Source organism: Tenrec ecaudatus, chromosome 4 (genome assembly GCF_050624435.1).
Source record: "Tenrec ecaudatus isolate mTenEca1 chromosome 4, mTenEca1.hap1, whole genome shotgun sequence".
NCBI classification, from domain to species: domain Eukaryota; kingdom Metazoa; phylum Chordata; class Mammalia; order Afrosoricida; family Tenrecidae; genus Tenrec; species Tenrec ecaudatus.
In genome coordinates, this window is record NC_134533.1 from 133,076,799 (window position 1) to 133,098,350 (window position 21,552).

The following is a 21,552-nucleotide window of genomic DNA, read 5'->3' on the forward strand; positions in this document are numbered from 1 at the left end:
GTGTTTGTAAAAAGGAAACCAAGTATGAAGCTCTCAAGAGATTCTGCAAGGTTTTATGTGTGTGAGTGTGTGCGTGTGTAATAAGGTCACAAATTCAGAAGCCCTCTAGAATTTCTGCAAGGGCGTGTGTGTGTGTGGGTGTTTGTAAAAAGGACACGAAGTCAGAAACCGACTATTGATTCTGCAAAAGTGTGTGTGTGTGTGTGTGTGTGTGAAAAAAGGACATGAAATCAGAAGCCCTCCAGAGGTTCTGTAAGGGTGTGTGTGTGTGTGTGTGTATAAAAAAGACATGAAGTCAGAAGCCCTCTATTGATTCTGCAATGGTGTGTTTGTGTGTGTGTGTGTGTGTGTGTGTGTGTAAAAAGGACATGAAATCAGAATCATTGTAGAGTTCTGGAAGGGTTTATGTGTGTGTGTGTGTGTATAAAGGACACCAAGTCAGAAGCACTCTAGAGATCCTGCAAGAGTATGTCTTTGTGTGTGTGTGTGTGTGTGTGTGTGTAAAAAGGACATGTTGTTAGAAGTCCTCCACAGATTCTGCACAGGTGTGTGTATGTGTCTGTGTGCGTGTGTGTAAAAAAGACACCAAGTCAGAAGCCGACTATTGATTCTGCAAGTGTATGTGTGTGTGTGTGTGTGTGTGTAAAAAGGACATGGAGTCTGAAGCTGTCCAGAGGTTCTGTAAGGGTGTGTGTGTGTGTGTGTGTGTGTGTGTGTGTAAACAGACACAAATTCAGAAACCCTCTAGATATTCTGCAAGGGTGTTTGTGTGTGTGTGTAAAAAGGACAGCAAGTCAGCCACCATCCAGAGATTCTACCAGGGTGTATGTGTGTTTGGTGTGTGTGTGTTTGTGTAAAAAGACACGAAGTCTGAAGCCCTCTAGAGATTCTTCAAGGGTGTGTGTATGTGTGTATGTTTGTGTAAAAAGGACACAAAGTCAGAAGCCCTCCAGAGATTCTGCAAGGTTGTATGTGTGTGTGTGTGTTTGTGTTTGAGGGTAAAAATTACACGAAGTCAGAAGCCCAATATTGATTATGCAAAGGTCTGTGTGTGTGTGTTTGTTGTGTTTGAAATAAGTAAACCATATTAGAAGCCCTCCAGTGATTCTTCCAGAGTGTGTGTGTGTGTGTATGTGTGAAAACAACACGAAGTCAGAAAATGTCTGGAGATTCTGCAAGGGTGTTTGTGTGTGTGTGTGTCAAAAGTACAGGAAGTCAGAAGCCCTCTAGAGATTCTGCAAGGGTGAGTGTGTTGTGTTAAAAGGACATGAAATCAGAAGCCCTCTAGGTTTTCTGGAAAGGTATCAGTGTGAGAGTGAGGGAGTGTGTGTGTGTGTGTGTGTGTGTGTAAAAAGGACATGAAATCAGAAGTCCTCCAGAGATTCTACAAGTGTGTGTGTGTGTGTGTGTGTGTGTGTGTGTGTTTAAAAAGGACACGAAGTCAGAAGGACTGCAGAGATTTGGCAAGAAAATGAATTTGTGTGTGTTTGTGTGTGTGTGTGTAAAAAGGACATGAAGTCAGAATCCTTGTAGAGTTCTGGAAGGGTGTATGTGTGTGTGTGTATAAAGGACACCAAGTCAGAAGCACTCTAGAGATCCTGCAAGAGTATATCTTTGTGTGTGTGTGTGTGTGTGTGTGTGTGTAAAAAGGACATGAAATCAGAAGTCCTCCAGAGATTCTACAAGTGTGTGTGTGTGTGTGTGTGTGTTTAAAAAGGACACGAAGTCAGAAGGACTGCAGAGATTTGGCAAGAAAATGAATTTGTGTGTGTGTGTGTGTGTGTGTGTGTAAAAAGGACATGAAGTCAGAATCCTTGTAGAGTTCTGGAAGGGTGTATGTGTGTGTGTGTATAAAGGACACCAAGTCAGAAGCACTCTAGAGATCCTGCAAGAGTATATCTTTGTGTGTGTGTGTGTGTGTGTAAAAAGGACATGTTGTTAGAAGTCCTCCACAGATTCTGCACAGGTGTGTGTATGTGTGTCTGTCTGCGTGTGTGTAAAAAGGATACCAAGTCAGAAGCCGACTATTGATTCTGCAAAAGTGTGTGTGTGTGTGTGTGTGTGTGTGTGTGTGTGTAAAAAGGACATGGAATCTGAAGTCGTCCAGAGGTTCTGTAAGGGTGTGTGTGTGTGTGTACAACAGACACAAATTCAGAAACCCTCTAGATATTCTGCAAGGGTTTGTGTGTGTGTGTGTGTGTGCGTGTGTGTGTGTAAAAAGGACAGCAAGTCAGCCACCATCCAGAGATTTTACAAGGGTATATGTGTGTGTGGTGTGTGTGTGTTTGTGTAAAAAGACACGAAGTCAGAAGCCCTCTAGAGATTCTTCAAGGGTGTGTGTATGTGTGTATGTTTGTGTAAAAATGACACAAAGTCAGAAGCCCTCCAGAGATTCTGCAAGGTTGTATGTGTGTGTGTGTGTGTGTAAAAAGGACACATGAAATCAGAAACACTCCATAGTTTCTGCAAAGGTGTGTGTGTGTGTGTGTGTGTGTAAAAAGGACAAGAAATCAAAAGGACTCTAGAGATTGTGCAAGGTTGTGTGTCTGTGTGTGTGTATAAAAAGGACATGAAGACAGAAGCCCTGCAGGCTTTGACTATCTAGGTTAACTAGCGGGCACTTGGACTATCTAGGTCAACTAGCGGGCCATTGTACTTTGAAGGTTAACTAGCGGGCACTTGGCTATCTAGGTTACCTAACGGGAACTTGGACTATGTAGGTTTACTAGAGGACACTTGGACGATTTAGGTTAACTAGCGGGCACTTGGACAATGCAGGTTCCCTAGAGGGCACTATGAATATGTAGCTTCCCTAGAGGGCACTTGGACTATGTAGGTTCCCTATGGGCACTTGTACTATCTGGGTTCCCTAAAGGGCACTTGGAATATGAAGATTCCCTATCGGGCACTTGGACTATGTAGGTTCCTCATTGGGCACTTGGACTATGTAGGTTCCCTATCGGGCACTTGGACTATGTAGGTTAACTAGCGGGCACTTGGATTATCTAGGTCAACTAGAGGGCACTTGTACAATGCAGGTTCCCTAGCGGGCACTTTTACTATGTAGGTTCCCAAGAGGGCACTTGGACTATATAGGTTCCCTATGGGCACTTGGACTATCTAGGTGCCCTAATGGGCACTTGGAATACGTAGGTTCCCTTTCGGACACTTGGACTATGTAGGTTCCTCAGCGGCACTTGAACTATGTAGGTTAACTAGCGGGCACTTGGATTATCTAGGTTACCTAGCGGGCACTTGGACTATGTAGGTTCCCTATCGGGCAGTTGGACTATGTAGGTTATCTAGCGGGCCCTTAGACTATCTAGGTTACCTAGCGGGCACTTGGACTATGTACGTCCCCTAGCGGGCACTTGGAATATATAGGTTAACTAGAGGGCCCTTGGACTATGTAGGTTAACTAGCGGGCCCTTTGACGATCTAGGTTAGCAAACGGGCACTTGGACTATGTAGGTTACCTAAAAGGCACTTGGACGATCTAGGTTAACTAGCGGCCACTTGGACTATCTAGGTTAACTAGCGGGCACTTGAACGATGCAGGTTCCCTAGCGGGCACTTGGAGTATATAGGTAAATTAGTGGGCACTTGGACTATGGAGGTTACCTAGGGGGCACTTGGACTATGGAGGTTACCTAGCGGGCACTTGGACTATCTAGGTTAGCTAACGGGTACTTGGACGATCTAGGTTACCTAGCGGGCACTTGGACTATGTAGATTCCTAATCGGGCAGTTGGATTATGTAGGTTATCTAGCGGGCCCTTAGACTATCTAGGTTACCTAGCGGGCACTTGGACTATGTACGTCCCCTAGCGGGCACTTGGACTATCTAGGTTAACTAGAGGGCCCTTGGACTATGTAGGTTAACTAGCGGGCACTTGGAATATCTAGGTTAACTAGCGGACCTTGGACTATGTAGGTTAACTAGCGGGCACTTGGACGAGCTAGGTTAACTAGCGGCCACTTGGACTATCTAGGTTAACTAGCAGGCACTTGGACTATCTAGATTAACTAGCGGGCACTTGAACGATGGATGTTCCCTGTGGGCACTTGGACTATATAGGTAAATTAGTGGGCACTTGGACTATGGAGGTTACCTAGGGGGCACTTGAACTATGGAGGTTACCTAGCGGGCACTTTGACTATCTACGTTAGCTAACGGGCACTTGGACTATGCAGGTAACCTAGCGGGCACTTGAACTGTCTAAGTTAACTCCCGGCTCTTGGACTATGTAGGTTACCTAGCGGGCAATTGGACTATCTAGGTGAACGAACGGGCATGTGGACTGTGTAGGTAACCTAACGGGCACTTGGACTATCTAGGTTAGGTAACGGGCACTTGGACTATCTAGGTTACCTAGCGGGAACTTGGAATATGTAGGTTACCTAGAGGGCACTTGGACTATAGGTTACCTAGTGGCCCTTGGACTATGTAGGTTACCTAGCGCGACTTGGACTATCTAAGTTAACGAACGTGCACTTGGACTATGTAGGTAACCTAGCGGGCACTTGGACAGTATAGGTTACCTAGCGGGCACTTGGACTATCTAGGTTAACGAATGGGCACTTGGACTATCTAGGTTACCTAGCGGGCACTTGGACTATCTAGGTTAGCAAACCGGAACTTGGAATATCTAGGTTACCTAGCGGGCACTTGGACTATGTAGGATCCCTATCGGACATTTGTACTACTTAGGTTAACTAGCGGGCACTTTGACTATCTAGGTTAACTAGCGGGCACTTGGACTATCTAGGTCAACTAGCGGGCCATTGTACTATGTAGGTTAACTAGCGGGCACTTGGCCTATCTAGGTTACCTAACGGGAACTTGGACTATGTAGGTTAACTAGCGGGCCCTTGGACTATCTAGGTTACCTAGCGGGCACTTGGACTATCTAGGTTAACTAGAGGGCACTTGTACAATGCAGGTTCCCTAGCGGGCACTTTGACTATGTAGGTTCCCTAGAGGGCACTTGGACGATATAGGTTCCCTATGGGCCCTTGGACTATCTAGGTGCCCTAATGGGCACTTGGAATACGTAGGTTCCCTTTCGGACACTTGGACTATGTAGGTTCCTCAGCGGGCACTTGGACTATGTAGGTTAACTAGCGGGCACTTGGACTATCTAGGTTACCTAGCGGGCACTTGGACTATGCAGGTTCCCTAGTGGGCACTTGGACTATGTTCGTCCCTTAGCGGGCACTTGAACTATGTAGGTTCCCTATCGGGCAGTTGGACTATGTAGGTTAACTAGCGGGCCCTTAGACTATCTAGGTTACCTAGCGGGCACTTAGACTATGTACGTCCTCTAGCGGGCACTTGGACTATCTAGGTTAACTAGAGGGCCCTTGGACTATGTAGGTTAACGAGCGGGCACTTGGATTATGTAGGTTAACTAGCGGGCACTTGGACGATGTAGGTTAACGAACGGGCACGTGGATTATGTAGGTAACCAAACTGGCACTTGGACTATCTAGGTTAGGTAACGGGCACTTGGACTATCTAGGTTACCTAGCGGGAACTTGGACTATTGGTTAACTAGCGGGCACTTGGACTATAAGTAACCTAGCGGCCCTTGGACTATGTAGGTTACCTAGCGAGACTTGGACTATCTAAGTTAACGAACGTGCACTTGGACTATGTAGGTAACCTATCGGGCACTTGGACAGTATAGGTTACCTAGCGGGCACTTGGACTATCTAGGTTAACGAATGGGCACTTGGACTATGTAGGTTACCTAGCGGGCACTTGGACTATCTAGGTTAGCAAACCGGAACTTGGAATATCTAGGTTACCTAGCGGGCACTTGGACTATGTAGGATCCCTATCGGACATTTGTACTACTTAGGTTAACTAGCGGGCACTTTGACTATCTAGGTAAACTAGCGGGCACTTGGACTATCTAGGTCAACTAGCGGGCCATTGTACTATGTAGGTCAACTAGCGGGCACTTGGCCTATCTAGGTTACCTAACGGGAACTTGGACTATGTAGGTTTACTAGCGGACACTTGGACGATCTAGGTTAACTGGCGGGCACTTGGACAATGCAGGTTCCCTAGCGGGCACTATGAATATGTAGCTTCCCTAGAGGGCACTTGGACTATGTAGGTTCCCTATGTGCACTTGGACTATCTGGGTTCCCTAACGGGCACTTGGAATATGAAGATTCCTTATCGGGCACTTGGACTATGTAGGTACCTCATTGGGCACTTGGACTATGTAGGTTCCCTATCGGGCACTTGGACTATGTAGGTTAACTAGCGGGCCCTTGGACTATCTAGGTTACCTAGCGGGCACTTGGACTATCTAGGTTAACTAGGGGGCACTTGTACAATGCAGGTTCCCTAGCGGGCACTTTGACTATGTAGGTTCCCTACAGGGCACTTGGACGATATAGGTTCCCTTTGGGCACTTGGACTATCTAGGTGCCCTAATGGGCACTTCGAATACGTAGGTTCCCTTTCGGACACTTGGACTATGTAGGTTCCTCAGCGGGTACTTGGACTATGTAGGTTAACTAGCGGGCACTTGGACTATCTAGGTTACCTAGCGGGCACTTGGACTATGTAGGTTCCCTAGCGGGCACTTGGACTATGTTCGTCCCTTAGCGGGCACTTGGACTATGTAGGTTCCCTATCGGGCAGTGGACTATGTAGGTTATCTAGCGGGCCCTTAGACTATCTAGGTTACATAGCGGGCACTTGGACTATGTACGTCCCCTAGCGGGCACTTGGACTATCTAAGTTAACTAGAGGGCCCTTTGACTATGTAGGTTAACTAGCGGGCACTTGGAATATCTAGGTTAACTAGCGGACCTTGGACTATGTAGGTCAACTAGCGGGCACTTGGACGATCTAGGTTAACTATCAGGCACTTGGACTATCTAGATTAACTAGCGGGCACTTGAACGATGCAGTTTCCCTAGCGGGCACTTGGACTATATAGGTAAATTAGTGGGCACTTGGACTATGGAGGTTACCTAGGGGGCAATTGGACTATCTAGGTTAGCTAACGGGTACTTGGACTATCTAGGTTACCTAGCGGGCACTTGGACTATGTAGGTTACCTAGCGGGCTCTTGGACTATCTAGGTTACCTAACGGGCACTTGGACTATGCAGGTAACCTAGCAGGCACTTGAACTGTCTAAGTTACCTGCCGGCTCTTGGACTATGTAGGTTACCTAGCGGGCAATTGGACTATCTAGGTTAACGAACGGGCACGTGGACTATGTAGGTTAACCTAACTGGCACTTGGACTATCTAGGTTAGGTAACGGGCACTTGGACTATCTAGGTTACCTAGCGGGAACTTGGAATATGTAGGTTACCTAGAGGGCACTTGGACTATAGGTTACCTAGTGGCCCTTGGACTATGTAGGTTACCTAGCGCGACTTGGACTATCTAAGTTAACGAACGTGCACTTGGACTATGTAGGTAACCTAGCAGGCACTTGGACAGTATAGGTTACCTAGCGGGCACTTGGACTATCTAGGTTAAGGAATGGGCACTTGGACTATGTAGGTTACCTAGCGGACACTTGGACTATCTAGGTTAGCAAACCGGAACTTGGAATATCTAGGTTACCTAGCGGGCACTTGGACTATGTAGGATCCCTATCGGACATTTGTACTACTTAGGTTAACTAGCGGGCACTTTGACTATCTAGGTTAACTAATGGGCACTTGGACTATCTAGGTTACCTAACGGGAACTTGGACTATGTAGGTTTACTAGCGGACACTTGGACGATCTAGGTTAACTAGCGGGCACTTGGACAATGCAGGTTCCTTAGCGGGCACTATGAATATGTAGCTTCCCTAGAGGGCACTTGGACTATGTAGGTTCCCTATGGGCACTTGGACTATCTGGGTTCCGTAACAGGCACTTGGAATATGAAGATTCCCTATCGGGCATTTGGACTATGTAGGTTCCTCATTGGGCACTTGGACTATGTAGGTTCCCTATCGGGCACTTGGACTATGTAGGTTAACTAGCGGGCCCTTGGAGTATCTAGGTTACCTAGCGGGCACTTGGACTATCTAGGTTAACTAGAGGGCACTTGTACAATGCAGGTTCCCTAGCGGGCACTTTGACTATGTAGGTTCCCTAGAGGGCACTTGGACGATATAGGTTCCCTATGGGCACTTGGACTATCTAGGTGCCCTAATGGGCACTTGGAATACGTAGGTTCCCTTTCGGACACTTGGAGTATGTAGGTTCCTCAGTGGGCACTTGGACTATGTAGGTTAACTATCGGGCACTCGGACTATCTAGGTTACCTAGCGGGCACGTGGACTATGCAGGTTCCCTAGCGGGCACTTGGACTATGTTCGTCCCTTAGCGGGCACTTGGACTATGTAGGTTCCCTATGGGCACTTGTACTATCTGGGTTCCCTAACGGGCACTTGGAATATGAAGATTCCCTATCGGGCACTTGGACTATGTTCGTCCCTTAGCGGGCACTTGGACTATGTAGGTTCCCTATCGGGCAGTTGGACTATGTAGGTTAACTAGCGGGCCCGTAGGCTATCTAGGTTACCTAGCGGGCACTTGGACTATGTATGTCCTCCAGCGGGCACTTGGACTATCTAGGTTAACTAGAGGGCTGTTGGACTAGGTAGGTTAACTAGCGGGCACTTGGAATATCTAGGTTAACTAGCGGACATTGGACTATGTAGGTTAACTAGCGGGCACTTGGACGATATAGGTTAACGAACGGGCACGTGGACTATGTAGGTAACCTAACTGGCACTTGGACTATCTAGGTTAGGTAACGGGCACTTGGACTATCTAGGTTACCTAGCGGGAACTTGGAATATGTAGGTTACCTAGAGGGCACTTGGACTATAGGTTAACTAGCGGGCACTTGGACTATATAGGTTACGTAGCGGCCCTTGGACTATGTAGGTTACCTAGCGCGACTTGGACTATCTAAGTTAACGAACGTGCACTTGGACTATGTAAGTAACCTAGCGGGCACTTGGACAGTATAGGTTACCTAGCGGGCACTTGGACTATCTAGGTTAACGAATGGGCACTTGGACTATGTAGGTTACCTAGCGGGCACTTGGACTATCTAGGTTAGCAAACCGGAACTTGGAATATCTAGGTTACCTAGCGGGCACTTGGACTATGTAGGATCCCTATCGGACATTTGTACTACTTAGGTTAACTAGCGGGCACTTTGACTATCTAGGTTAACTAGCGTGCACTTGGACTATCTAGGTCAACTAGCGGGCCATTGTACTATGTAGTTTAACTAGCGGGCACTTGGCCTATCTAGGTTACCTAACGGGAACTTGGACTATGTAGGTTTACTAGCGGACACTTGGACGATCTACGTTAACTAGCGGACACTTGGACAATGCAGGTTCCCTAGCGAGGACAATGAATATGTAGCTTCCCTAGAGGGCACTTGGACTATGTAGGTTCCCTATGGGCACTTGGACTATCTGGGTTCCCTAACGGGCACTTGGAATATGAAGATTCCCTATCGGGCACTTGGACTATGTAGGTTCCTCATTGGGCACTTGGACTATTTAGGTTCCCTATCGGGCACTTGGACTATGTAGGTTAACTAGCGGGCCCTTGGACTATCTAGGTTACCTAGCGGGCACTTGGACTACCTAGGTTAACTAGAGGGCACTTGTACAATGCAGGTTCCCTAGCGGGCACTTTGACTATGTAGGTTCCCTAGAGTGCACTTGGACGATATAGGTTCCCTATGGGCACTTGGACTATCTAGGTGCCCTAATGGGCACTTGGAATACGTAGGTTCCCTTTCGGACACTTGGACTATGTAGGTTCCTCAGCGGGCACTTGGACTATGTAGGTTAAGTAGCGGGCACTTGGACTATCTAGGTTACCTAGCGGGCACTTGGACTATGCAGGTTCCCTAGCGGGCACATGGACTATGTTCGTCTCTTAGCGGGCACTTGGACTATGTAGATTCCCTATCGGGCAGTTGGACTATGTAGGTTAACTAGAGGGCCCTTAGACTATCTAGGTTACCTAGCGGGCACTTGGACAATGTACGTCCTCTAGCGGGCACATGGACTATCTAGGTTAACTAGAGGGTCCTTTGACTATGTAGGTTAACTAGCGGGCACTTGGAATATCTAGGTTTACTAGCGGACCTTGGACTATGTAGGTTAACTAGCGGGCACTTGGACGATGGAGGTTCCCTAGAGGGCATTTGGACTATATAGGTAAATTAGTGGGCACTTGGACTATGGGGGTTACCTAGGGGGCACTTGGACTATGGAGGTTACCTAGCGGGCACTTGGACTATCTACGTTAGCTAACGGGCACTTGGACTATGCAGGTAACCTAGCGGGCACTTGATCTGTCTAAGTTAACTGCCAGATCATGGACTATGTAGGTTACCTAGCGGGCAATTGGACTATCTAGGTTAACGAACGGGCACGTGGACTATGTAGGTAACCTAACGGGCACTTGGACTATCTAGGTTAGGTAACGGGCACTTTGACTATCTAGGTTACCTAGCGGGAACTTGGAATATATAGGTTACCTAGAGGGCACTTGGACTATAGGTTACCTAGTGGCCCTTGGACTATGTAGGTTACCTAGCGCGACTTGGACTATCTAAGTTAACGAATGTGCACTTGGACTATGTAGGTAACCTGGCGGGCACTTGGACAGTATAGGTTACCTAGGGGGCACTTGGACTATCTAGGTTAACGAATGGGCACTTGGACTATGTAGGTTACCTAGCGGGCACTTGGACTATCTAGGTTAGCAAACCGGAACTTGGAATATCTAGGTTAACGAGCGGGCACTTGGACTATGTAGGATCCCTATCGGACATTTGTACTACTTAGGTTAACTAGCGGGCACTTTGACTATCTAGGTTAAGTAGCGGGCACTTGGACTATCTAGGTCAACTAGCGGGCCATTGTACTATGTAGGTTAACTAGCGGGCACTTGGCCTATCTAGGTTACCTAACGGGAACTTGGACTATGTAGGTTTACTAGCGGACACTTGGACGATCTAGGTTAACTAGCGGGCACATGGACAATGCAGGTTCCCTAGCGGGCACTATGAATATGTAGCTTCCCTAGAGGGCACTTGGACTATGTAGGTTCCCTATGGGCACTTGGACTATCTGGGTTCCTTAACGGGCACTTGGAATATGAAGATTCCCTATCGGGCACTTGGACTATGTAGGTTCCTCATTGGGCACTTGGACTATGTAGGTTCCCTATCGGGCACTTGGACTATGTAGGTTAACTAGCGGGCCCTTGGACTATCTAGGTTACCTAGCGGGCACTTGGACTATCTAGGTTAACTAGAGGGCACTTGTGCAATGCAGGTTCCCTAGCGGGCACTTTGACTATGTAGGTTCCCTAGAGGGCACTTGGACGATATAGGTTCCCTATGGGCACTTGGACTATCTAGGTGCCCTAATGGGCACTTGGAATACGTAGGTTCCCTTTCGGACACTAGGACAATGTAGGTTCCTCAGCGGGCACTTGGACTATGTAGGTTAACTAGCGGGCACTTGGACTATCTAGGTTACCTAGCGGGCACTTGGACTATGCAGGTTCCCGAGCGGGCACTTGGACTATGTTCGTCCCTTAGCGGGCACTTGGACTATGTAGGTTCCCTATCGGGCAGTTGGACTATGTAGGTTAACTAGCGGGCCCTTAGACTATCTAGGTTACCTAGCGGGCACTTGGACTATGTACGTCTTCTAGCGGTCACTTGGACTATCTAGGTTAACTAGAGGGCCCTTGGACTATGTAGGTTAATTAGCGGGCACTTGGAATATCTAGGTTAACTAGTGGACCTTGGACTATGTAGGTTATCTAGCGGGCACTTGGACAATATAGGTAACCTAACGGGCACTTGGACTATCTAGGTTAGGTAACGGGCACTTGGACTATAGGTTACCTAGCGGGAACTTGGAATATGTAGGTTACCTAGAGGGCACTTGGACTATAGGTTAACTAGCGGGCACTTGGACTTTATAGGTTACATAGCGGCCCTTGGACTATGTTGGTTACCTACCGCGACTTGGACTATCTAAGTTAACGAACGTGCACTTGGACTATGTAAGTAACCTAGCGGGCACTTGGACAGTATAGGTTACCTAGCGGGCACTTGGACAACTAGGTTAACGAATGGGCACTTGGACTATGTACGTTACCTAGCGGGCACTTGGACTATCTAGGTTAGCAAACCGGAACTTGGAATATCTAGGTTACCTAGCGGGCACTTGGACTATGTAGGATCCCTATTGGACATTTGTAATACTTAGGTTAACTAGCGGGCACTTTGTCAATCTAGGTTAACTAGCGGGCACTTGGACTATCTATGTCAACTAGCGGGCCAATGTACTATGTAGCTTAACTAGCGGGCACTTGGCCTATCTAGGTTACCTAACGGGAACTTGGACTATGTAGGTTTACTAGCGGACACTTGGACGATCTAGGTTAACTAGCGGGCACTTGGACAATGCAGGTTTCTAGCGGGCACTATGAATATGTAGCTTCCCTAGAGGGCACTTGGACTATGTAGGTTCCCTATGGGCACTTGGACTATCTGGGTTCCCTAACGGGCACTTGGATTATGAAGATTCCCTATCGGGCACTTGGACTATGTAGGTTCCTCATTGGGCACTTGGACTATGTAGGTTCCCTATCGGGCACTTGGACTTTGTAGGTTAACTAGCGGGCCCTTGGACTATCTAGGTTACCTAGCGGGCACTTGGACTATCTAGGTTAACTAGAGGGCACTTGTACAATGCAGGTTCCCTAGCGGGCACTTTGACTATGTAGGTTCCCTAGAGGGCACTTGCACGATATAGGTTCCCTATGGGCACTTGGACTATCTAGGTGCCCTAATGGGCACTTGGAATACGTAGGTTCCCTTTCGGACACTTGGACTATGCAGGTTCCTCAGTGGGCACTTGGACTATGTAGGTTTACTAGCGGGCACTTGGACTATCTAGGTTACCTATCGGGCACTTGGACTATGCAGGTTCCCTAGTGGGCACTTGGACTATGTTCGTCCCTTAGCGGGCACTTGGACTATGTAGGTTCCCTATCGGGCAGTTGGACTATGTAGGTTAACTAGCGGGCCCGTAGACTATCTAGGTTACCGAGCGGGCACTTGGACTATGTACGTCCTCCAGCGGGCACTTGGACTATCTAGGTTAACTAGAGGGCCGTTGGACTATGTAGGTTAAATAGCAGGCCCTTGGGCTATCTAGGTTACCTAGCGGGCACTTGGACTATCTAGGTTAACTAGAGGGCACTTGTGCAATGCAGGTTCCCTAGCGGGCACATTGACTATGTAAGTTCCCTAGAGGGCACTTGGACTATATAGGTTCCCTATGGGCACTTGGACTATCTAGGTGCCCTAATGGGCACTTGGAATACGTAGGTTCCCTTTCGGACACTTGGACTATGCAGGATCCTCAGTGGGCACTTGGACTATGTAGGTTTACTAGCGGGCACTTGGACTATCTAGGTTACCTATCGGGCACTTGGACTATGCAGGTTCCCTAGTGGGCACTTGGACTATGTTCGTCCCTTAGCGGGCACTTGGACTATGTAGGTTCCCTATCGGGCAGTTGCACTATGTAGGTTAACTAGCGGGCCCGTAGACTATCTAGGTTACCGAGCGGGCACTTGGACTATGTACGTCCTCCAGCGGGCACTTGGACTATCTAGGTTAACTAGAGGGCCGTTGGACTATGTAGGTTAAATAGCAGGCCCTTGGGCTATCTAGGTTACCTAGCGGGCACTTGGACTATCTAGGTTAACTAGAGGGCACTTGTGCAATGCAGGTTCCCTAGCGGGCACATTGACTATGTAAGTTCCCTAGAGGGCACTTGGACTATATAGGTTCCCTATGGGCACTTGGACTATCTAGGTGCCCTAATGGGCACTTGGAATACGTAGGTTCCCTTTCGGACACTTGGACTATGTAGGTTCCTCAGCGGGCACTTGGACTATGTAGGTTAACTAGCGGGCACTTGGACTATCTAGGTTACCTAGCGGGCACTTGGACTGTGTTCGTCCCTTAGCGAGCGCTTGGACTATGTAGGTTCCCTATCGGCCAGTTGGACTATGTAGGTTAACTAGCGGGCCCTTAGACTATCTAGGTTACCTAGCGGACACTTGGACTATGTACTTCCCCTAGTGGGCACTTGGACTATCTAGGTTAACAAGAGGGCCCTTGGACTATGTAGGTTAACTAGCGGGCACTTGGAATATCTAGGTTAACTAGCGGACCTTGGACTATGTAGGTTAACTAGCGGGCACTTGGGCGATCTAGGTTAACTAGCGGGCACTTGGACGATCTAGGTTAACTAGCGGCCACTTGGACTATCTAGCTTAACTAGCGGGCACTTGGACTATCTAGATTAACTAGCGGGCACTTGGAAAATGCAGGTTCCCTAGCGGGCACTTGGACTATATAGGTTAATTAGCGGGCACTTGGACTATGGAGGTTACCTAGCGGATACTTGGACTATGTAGGTTCCCCATCAGGGACTTGGACAATGTAGGTTAACTATCGGGCACTTGGACTATCTAGGTTAACTAGCGGGCCCTTGGACTATGTAGGTTAACTAGCGGGCTCTTGTACTATCTAGGTTAACGAACGGGCACGTGGACTATGTAGGTAACCAAGCGGGCACTTGGACAGTCTAGGTTACCTAGAGGGCACTTGGAAAATCTAGGTTAATGAATCGGCACTTGGACTATGTAGGTTACCTCGCGGGCACTTAGACTATTTGGGTACCCTAGCGGGCATTTGGACTATCTAGGTTACCTAACGGGCATTTGGACTATGTAGGTTCCCTAGCGGGCACTTGGATTATGTAGGTTCCCTTCTTGCACTTGGACTATGTAGGTTTCTAGCGGGCATTTGGACTATGTAGGTTACCTAGCGGGCACTTGGGCTATGTAGGTTCCCTAGCGGGCATTTGGACTATCTAGGTTACCTAACGGGCATTTGGACTACGTACGTTACTAGTGGGCATTTGGACTATGTAGGTTACCTAGCGGATACTTGGACTATGTAGGTTCCCCATCAGGGACTTGGACAATGTAGGTTAACTAGCGGGCACTTGGACTATCTAGGTTAACAAGAGGGCCCTTGGACTATGTAGGTTAACTAGCGGGCCCTTTGACGATCTAGGTTAGCAAACGGGCACTTGGACTATGTAGGTTACCTAGCAGGCACTTGGACTGTCTAGGTTACCTAGCGGGCACTTGAACTATCTAGGTTAACGAACGGGCACTTGGACTATGTAGGTTAGCTAACAGGAACTTGGACTATCTAGGTTAACGAATGGGCACTTGGACTATGGATGTTACCTAGCGGGCACTTGGACTATGGAGGTTATCTAGCGGGCACTTGGACTATCTAGGTTACCTAACGGGCACTTGGACTATGCAGGTAACCTAGCGGGCACTTGGACTGTTTAAGTTACCTAGAGGACACTTGGACTATAGGTTAACTAGCGGGCACTTGGACTATATAGGTTACCTAGCGGCCCTTAGACTATGTTGGTTACCTACCGCGACTTGGACTATCTAAGTTTACGAACGTGCACTTGGACTATGTAAGTAACCTAGCGGGCACTTGGACAGTATAGTTTACCTAGCGGGCACTTGGACTATCTAGGTTAGCAAACCGGAACTTGGAATATCTAGGTTAACGAACGGGCACTTGGATTATGTAGGATCCCTATTGGACATTTGTACTACTTAGGTTAACTAGCGGGCACTTTGACTATCTAGGTTAACTAGCGGGCACTTGGACTATCTAGGTCAACTAGCGGGCCATTGTACTATGTAGGTTAACTAGCGGGCACTTGGCCTATCTAGGTTACCTAACGGGAACTTGGACTATGTAGGTTTACTAGCGGACACTTGGACGATCTAGGTTAACTAGCGGGCACTTGGACAATGCAGGTTCCCTAGCGGGCACTATGAATATGTAGCTTCCCTAGAGGGAACTTGGACTATATAGGTTCCCTATGGGCAGTTGGACAATCTGGGTTCCCTAACGGGCACTTGGAATATGAAGATTCCCTATCGGGCACTTGGACTATGTAGGTTCCTCATTGGGCACTTGGACTATGTAGGTTCCCTATCGGGAACTTGGAATATGTAGGTTAACTAGCGGGCCCTTGGACTATCTAGGTTACCTAGCGGGCACTTGGACTATCTAGGTTAACTAGAGGGCACTTGTACAATGCAGGTTCCCTAGCGGGCACTTTGACTATGTAAGTTCCCTAGAGGGCACTTGGACTATATAGGTTCCCTATGGGCACTTGGACTATCTAGGTGCCCTAATGGGCACTTGGAATACGTAGGTTCCCTTTCGGACACTTGGACTATGTAGGTTCCTCAGCGGGCACTTGGACTATGTAGGTTAACTAGCGGGCACTTGGACGATCTAGGTTACCTAGCGGGCACTTGGACTATGTAGGTTCCCTAGCGGGAACTTGGACTATGTTCGTCCCTTAGCGGGATCTTGGACTATGTAGGTTCCCTATCGGGCAGTTGGACTATGTAGGTTAACTAGCGGGCCCTTAGACTATCTAGGTTACCTAGCCGGCACTTGGACTATGTACGTCCCCTAGCGGGCACTTGGACTATCTAGGTTAAATAGAGGGCCCTTGGACTATGTAGGTTAACTAGCGGGCACTTGGACTATCTAGATTAACTAGCGGGCACTTGGACGATGCAGGTTCCCTAGCGGGCACTTGGACTATATAGGTTAATTAGCGGGCACTTGGACTATGGAGGTTACCTAGCGGGCACTTGGACTGTCTAGGTTACCTAACGGGCACTTGGACTATGTAGGTTAATTAGCGGGCACTTGGACTATGTAGGTTAATTAGCGGGCACTTGGACTATCTAGGTTAACGAACCGGCACGTGGACTATGTAGGTAACCTAATGGGCACTTGGACTATCTAGGTAAGGTAACGGGAACTTGGACTATCTAGGTTACCTAGCGGGAACTTGGAATATGTAGGATACCTAGCGGGAACTTGGAATATGTAGGTTACCTAGCGGGCACATGGAATATGTACGTTACTAGCGGGCATTTGGACTATGCAGGTTACCTAGCGGATACTTGGACTATGTAGGTTCCCCATCAGGGACTTGGACAATGTAGGTTAACTAGCGGGCACTTGGACTATCTAGGTTAACTAGCGGGCCCTTGGACTATGTAGGTTAACTAGCGGGCCCTTTGACGATCTAGGTTAGCAAACGGGCACTTGGACTATGTAGGTTACCTAGCAGGCACTTGGACTGTCTAGGTTACCTAGCGGGCACTTGAACTATCTAGGTTAATGAACGGGCACTTGGACTATGTAGGTTAGCTAACAGGAACTTGGACTATCTAGGTTAACGAACGGGCACTTGGACTATGGAGGTTACCTAGCGGGCACTTGGACTATGGAGGTTACCTAGCGGGCACTTGGACTATCTAGGTTAGCTAACGGGTACTTGGACTATCTAGGTTACCTAGCGGGCACTTGGACTATGTAGGTTACCTAGCGGGCACTTGGACTATCTAGGTTACCTAACGGGCACTTGGACTATGCAGGTAACCTAGCGGGCACTTGGACTGTTTAAGTTAACCAGCGGGCACTTGGACTATGTAGGTTAACTAGCGGGCACTTGGACTATCTAGGTTACCTAACGGGCACCTGGACTATCTAGATTACCTAGTGGGCACTTGGATTCTAAAGGTTACCTATCCGGCCCTTGGACTATGTAGGTTACCTAGCGGGCAATTGGACTATCTAGGTTAACGAACTGGCACGTGGACTATGTAGGTAACCTAACGGGCACTTGGACTATCTAGGTTAGGTAACGGGCACTTGGACTATCTAGGTTACCTAGCGGGAACTTGTAATATGTAGGTTACCTAGCGGGAACTTGGAATATGTAGGTTACCTAGCGGGCACTTGGACTATGTACGTTACTAGCGGGCATTTGGACTATGTAGGTTACCTAGCGGATACTTGGACTATGTAGGTTCCCCATCAGGGACTTGGACAATGTAGGTTAACTAGCGGGCACTTGGACTATCTAGGTTAACTAGCGGGTCCTTGGACTATGTAGGTTAACTAGCGGGCCCTTTGACGATCTAGGTTAGCAAACGGGCACTTGGACTATGTAGGTTACCTAGCAGGCACTTGGACTGTCTAGGTTACCTAGCGGGCACTTGAACTATCTAGGTTAATGAACGGGCACTTGGACTATGTAGGTTAGCTAACAGGAACTTGGACTATCTAGGTTAACGAACGGGCACTTGGACTATGGAGGTTACCTAGCGGGCACTTGGACTATGGAGGTTACCTAGCGGGCACTTGGACTATCTAGGTTAGCTAACGGGTACTTGGACTATCTAGGTTACCTAGCGGGCACTTGGACTATGTAGGTTACCTAGCGGGCACTTGGACTATCTAGGTTACCTAACGGGCACTTGGACTATGCAGGTAACCTAGCGGGCACTTGGACTGTTTAAGTTAACCAGCGGGCACTTGGACTATGTAGGTTAACTAGCGGGCACTTGGACTATCTAGGTTACCTAACGGGCACCTGGACTATCTAGATTACCTAGTGGGCACTTGGATTCTAAGGGTTACCTATCCGGCCCTTGGACTATGTAGGTTACCTAGCGGGCAATTGGACTATCTAGGTTAACGAACTGGCACGTGGACTATGTAGGTAACCTAACGGGCACTTGGACTATCTAGGTTAGGTAACGGGCACTTGGACTATCTAGGGTACCTAGCGGAAACTTGGAATATGTAGGTTACCTAGAGGGCACTTGGACTATAGGCTAACTAGCGGGCACTTGGACTATATAGGTTACCTAGCGGCCCTTGGACTATGTTGGTTACCTACCGCGACTTGGACTATCTAAGTTAACGAAAGTGCACTTGGACTATGTAAGTAACCTAGCGGGCACTTGGACTATCTAGGTTAACGAACCGGCACGTGGACTATGTAGGTAACCTAATGGGCACTTGGACTATCTAGGTTAGGTAACGGGAACTTGGACTATCTAGGTTACCTAGCGGGAACTTGTAATATGTAGGTTACCTAGCGGGCACTTAGACTATGTACGTTACTAGCGGGCATTTGGACTATGTAGGTTACCTAGCGGATACTTGGACTATGTAGGTTCCCCATCAGGGACTTGGACAATGTAGGTTAACTAGCGGGCACTTGGACTATCTAGGTTAACTAGCGGGCCCTTGGACTATGTAGGTTAACTAGCGGGCCCTTTGACGATCTAGGTTAGCAAACGGGCACTTGGACTATGTAGGTTACCTAGCAGGCACTTGGACTGTCTAGGTTACCTAGCGGGCACTTGAACTATCTAGGTTAACGAACGGGCACTTGGACTATGTAGGTTAGCTAACAGGAACTTGGACTATCTAGGTTAACGAACGGGCACTTGGACTATGGAGGTTACCTAGCGGGCACTTGGACTATGGAGGTTACCTAGCGGGCACTTGGACTATCTAGGTTAGCTAACGGGTACTTGGACTATCTAGGTTACCTAGCGGGCACTTGGACTATGTAGGTTACCTAGCGGGCACTTGGACTATCTAGGTTACCTAACGGGCACTTGGACTATGCAGGTAACCTAGCGGGCACTTGGACTGTTTAAGTTAACCAGCGGGCACTTGGACTATGTAGGTTAACTAGCGGGCAATTGGACTATCTAGGTTAACGAACTGGCACGTGGACTATGTAGGTAACCTAACGGGCACTTGGACTATCTAGGTTAGGTAACGGGCACTTGGACTATCTAGGGTACCTAGCGGAAACTTGGAATATGTAGGTTACCTAGAGGGCACTTGGACTATAGGCTAACTAGCGGGCACTTGGACTATATAGGTTACCTAGCGGCCCTTGGACTATGTTGGTTACCTACCGCGACTTGGACTATCTAAGTTAACGAAAGTGCACTTGGACTATGTAAGAAACCTAGCGGGCACTTGGACAGTATAGGTTACCTAGCAGGCACTTGGACTATCTAGGTTAACGAATGGGCACTTGTACTACGTAGGTTACCTAGCGGGCACTTGGACTATCTAGGTTAGCAAACAGGAACTTGGAATATCCAGGTTACCTAGCGGGCACTTGGACTATGTAGGATCCCTATCAGACATTTGTACTACTTAGGTTAACTAGCGGGCACTTTGACTATCTAGGTTAACTAGCGGGCCCTTGGACTATCTAGGTCAACTAGCGGGCCATTGTACTATGTCGGTTAACTAGCGGGCACTTGGCCTATCTAGGTTACCTAACGGGAACTTGGACTATGTAGGTTTACTAGCGGACCCTTGGACGATCTAGGTTAACTAGCGGGCACTTGGACAATGCAGGTTCCCTAGCGGGCACTATGAATATGTAGCTTTCCTAGAGGGAACTTGGACTATATAGGTTCCCTATGGGCACTTGGACAATCTGGGTTCCCTAATGGGCACTTGGACAATCTGGGTTCCCTAACGGGCACTTGGAATATGAAGATTCCCTATCGGGCACTTGGACTATGTAGGTTCCTCATTGGGCACTTGGACTATGTAGGTTAACTAGCGGGCCCTTGGACTATCTAGGTTACCTAGCGGGCACTTGGACTATCTAGGTTAACTAGAGGGCACTTGTACAATGCAGGTTCCCTAGCGGGCACTTTGACTATGTAGGTTCCCTAGAGGGCACTTGGACTATATAGGTTCCCTATGGTTACTTGGACTATCTAGGTGCCCTAACGGGCACTTGTAATACGTAGGTTCCATTTCGGACACTTGGACTATGTAGGTTCCTCAGCGGGCACTTGGATTTTGTAGGTTAACTAGCGGGCACTTGGACTATCTAGGTTGTCCAGCGGGCACTTGGACTATGTACGTCCCCTAGCGGGCACTTGGACTATCGAGGTTAACTAGAGGGCCCTTGGTCTATGTAGGTTATCTAGAGAGCACTTGGACGATCTAGGTTAACTAACGGACCTTGGACTATGTAGGTTAACTAGCGGGCACTTGGACGATCTAGGTTAACTAGCGGGCACTTGGACTATCTAGGTTAACTAGCGGGAACTTAGACTCTCTATATTAATTGGCGGGCACTTGGACGATGCAGGTTCCCTAGAGGGCACTTGGACTATGTAGGTTCCCTATCGGGCACTTGGACTATGTAGGTCCCTTAGCGGGCACTTGGACTATGTTGGTTCCCTATCGGGCAGTTGGACTCTGTGGGTACCCTAACGGGCATTTGGACTATGTAGGTTCCCTAGCGGTCACTTGGACTATGTCGGTCCCTTAGCGGGCACTTGGACTATGTTGGTTCCCTATCGGGCAGTTGGACTATGTGGGTACCCTAGCGGGCATTTGGACTATCTAGGTTACCTAGCAGGCACTTTGACTATCTAGGTTAACTAACGGGCACTTGGACTATGTAGGTTACCTAGCGGGCACTTGGACTATGTAGGTCCCTAGCGGGCACTTAGACTATGTAGGTTAC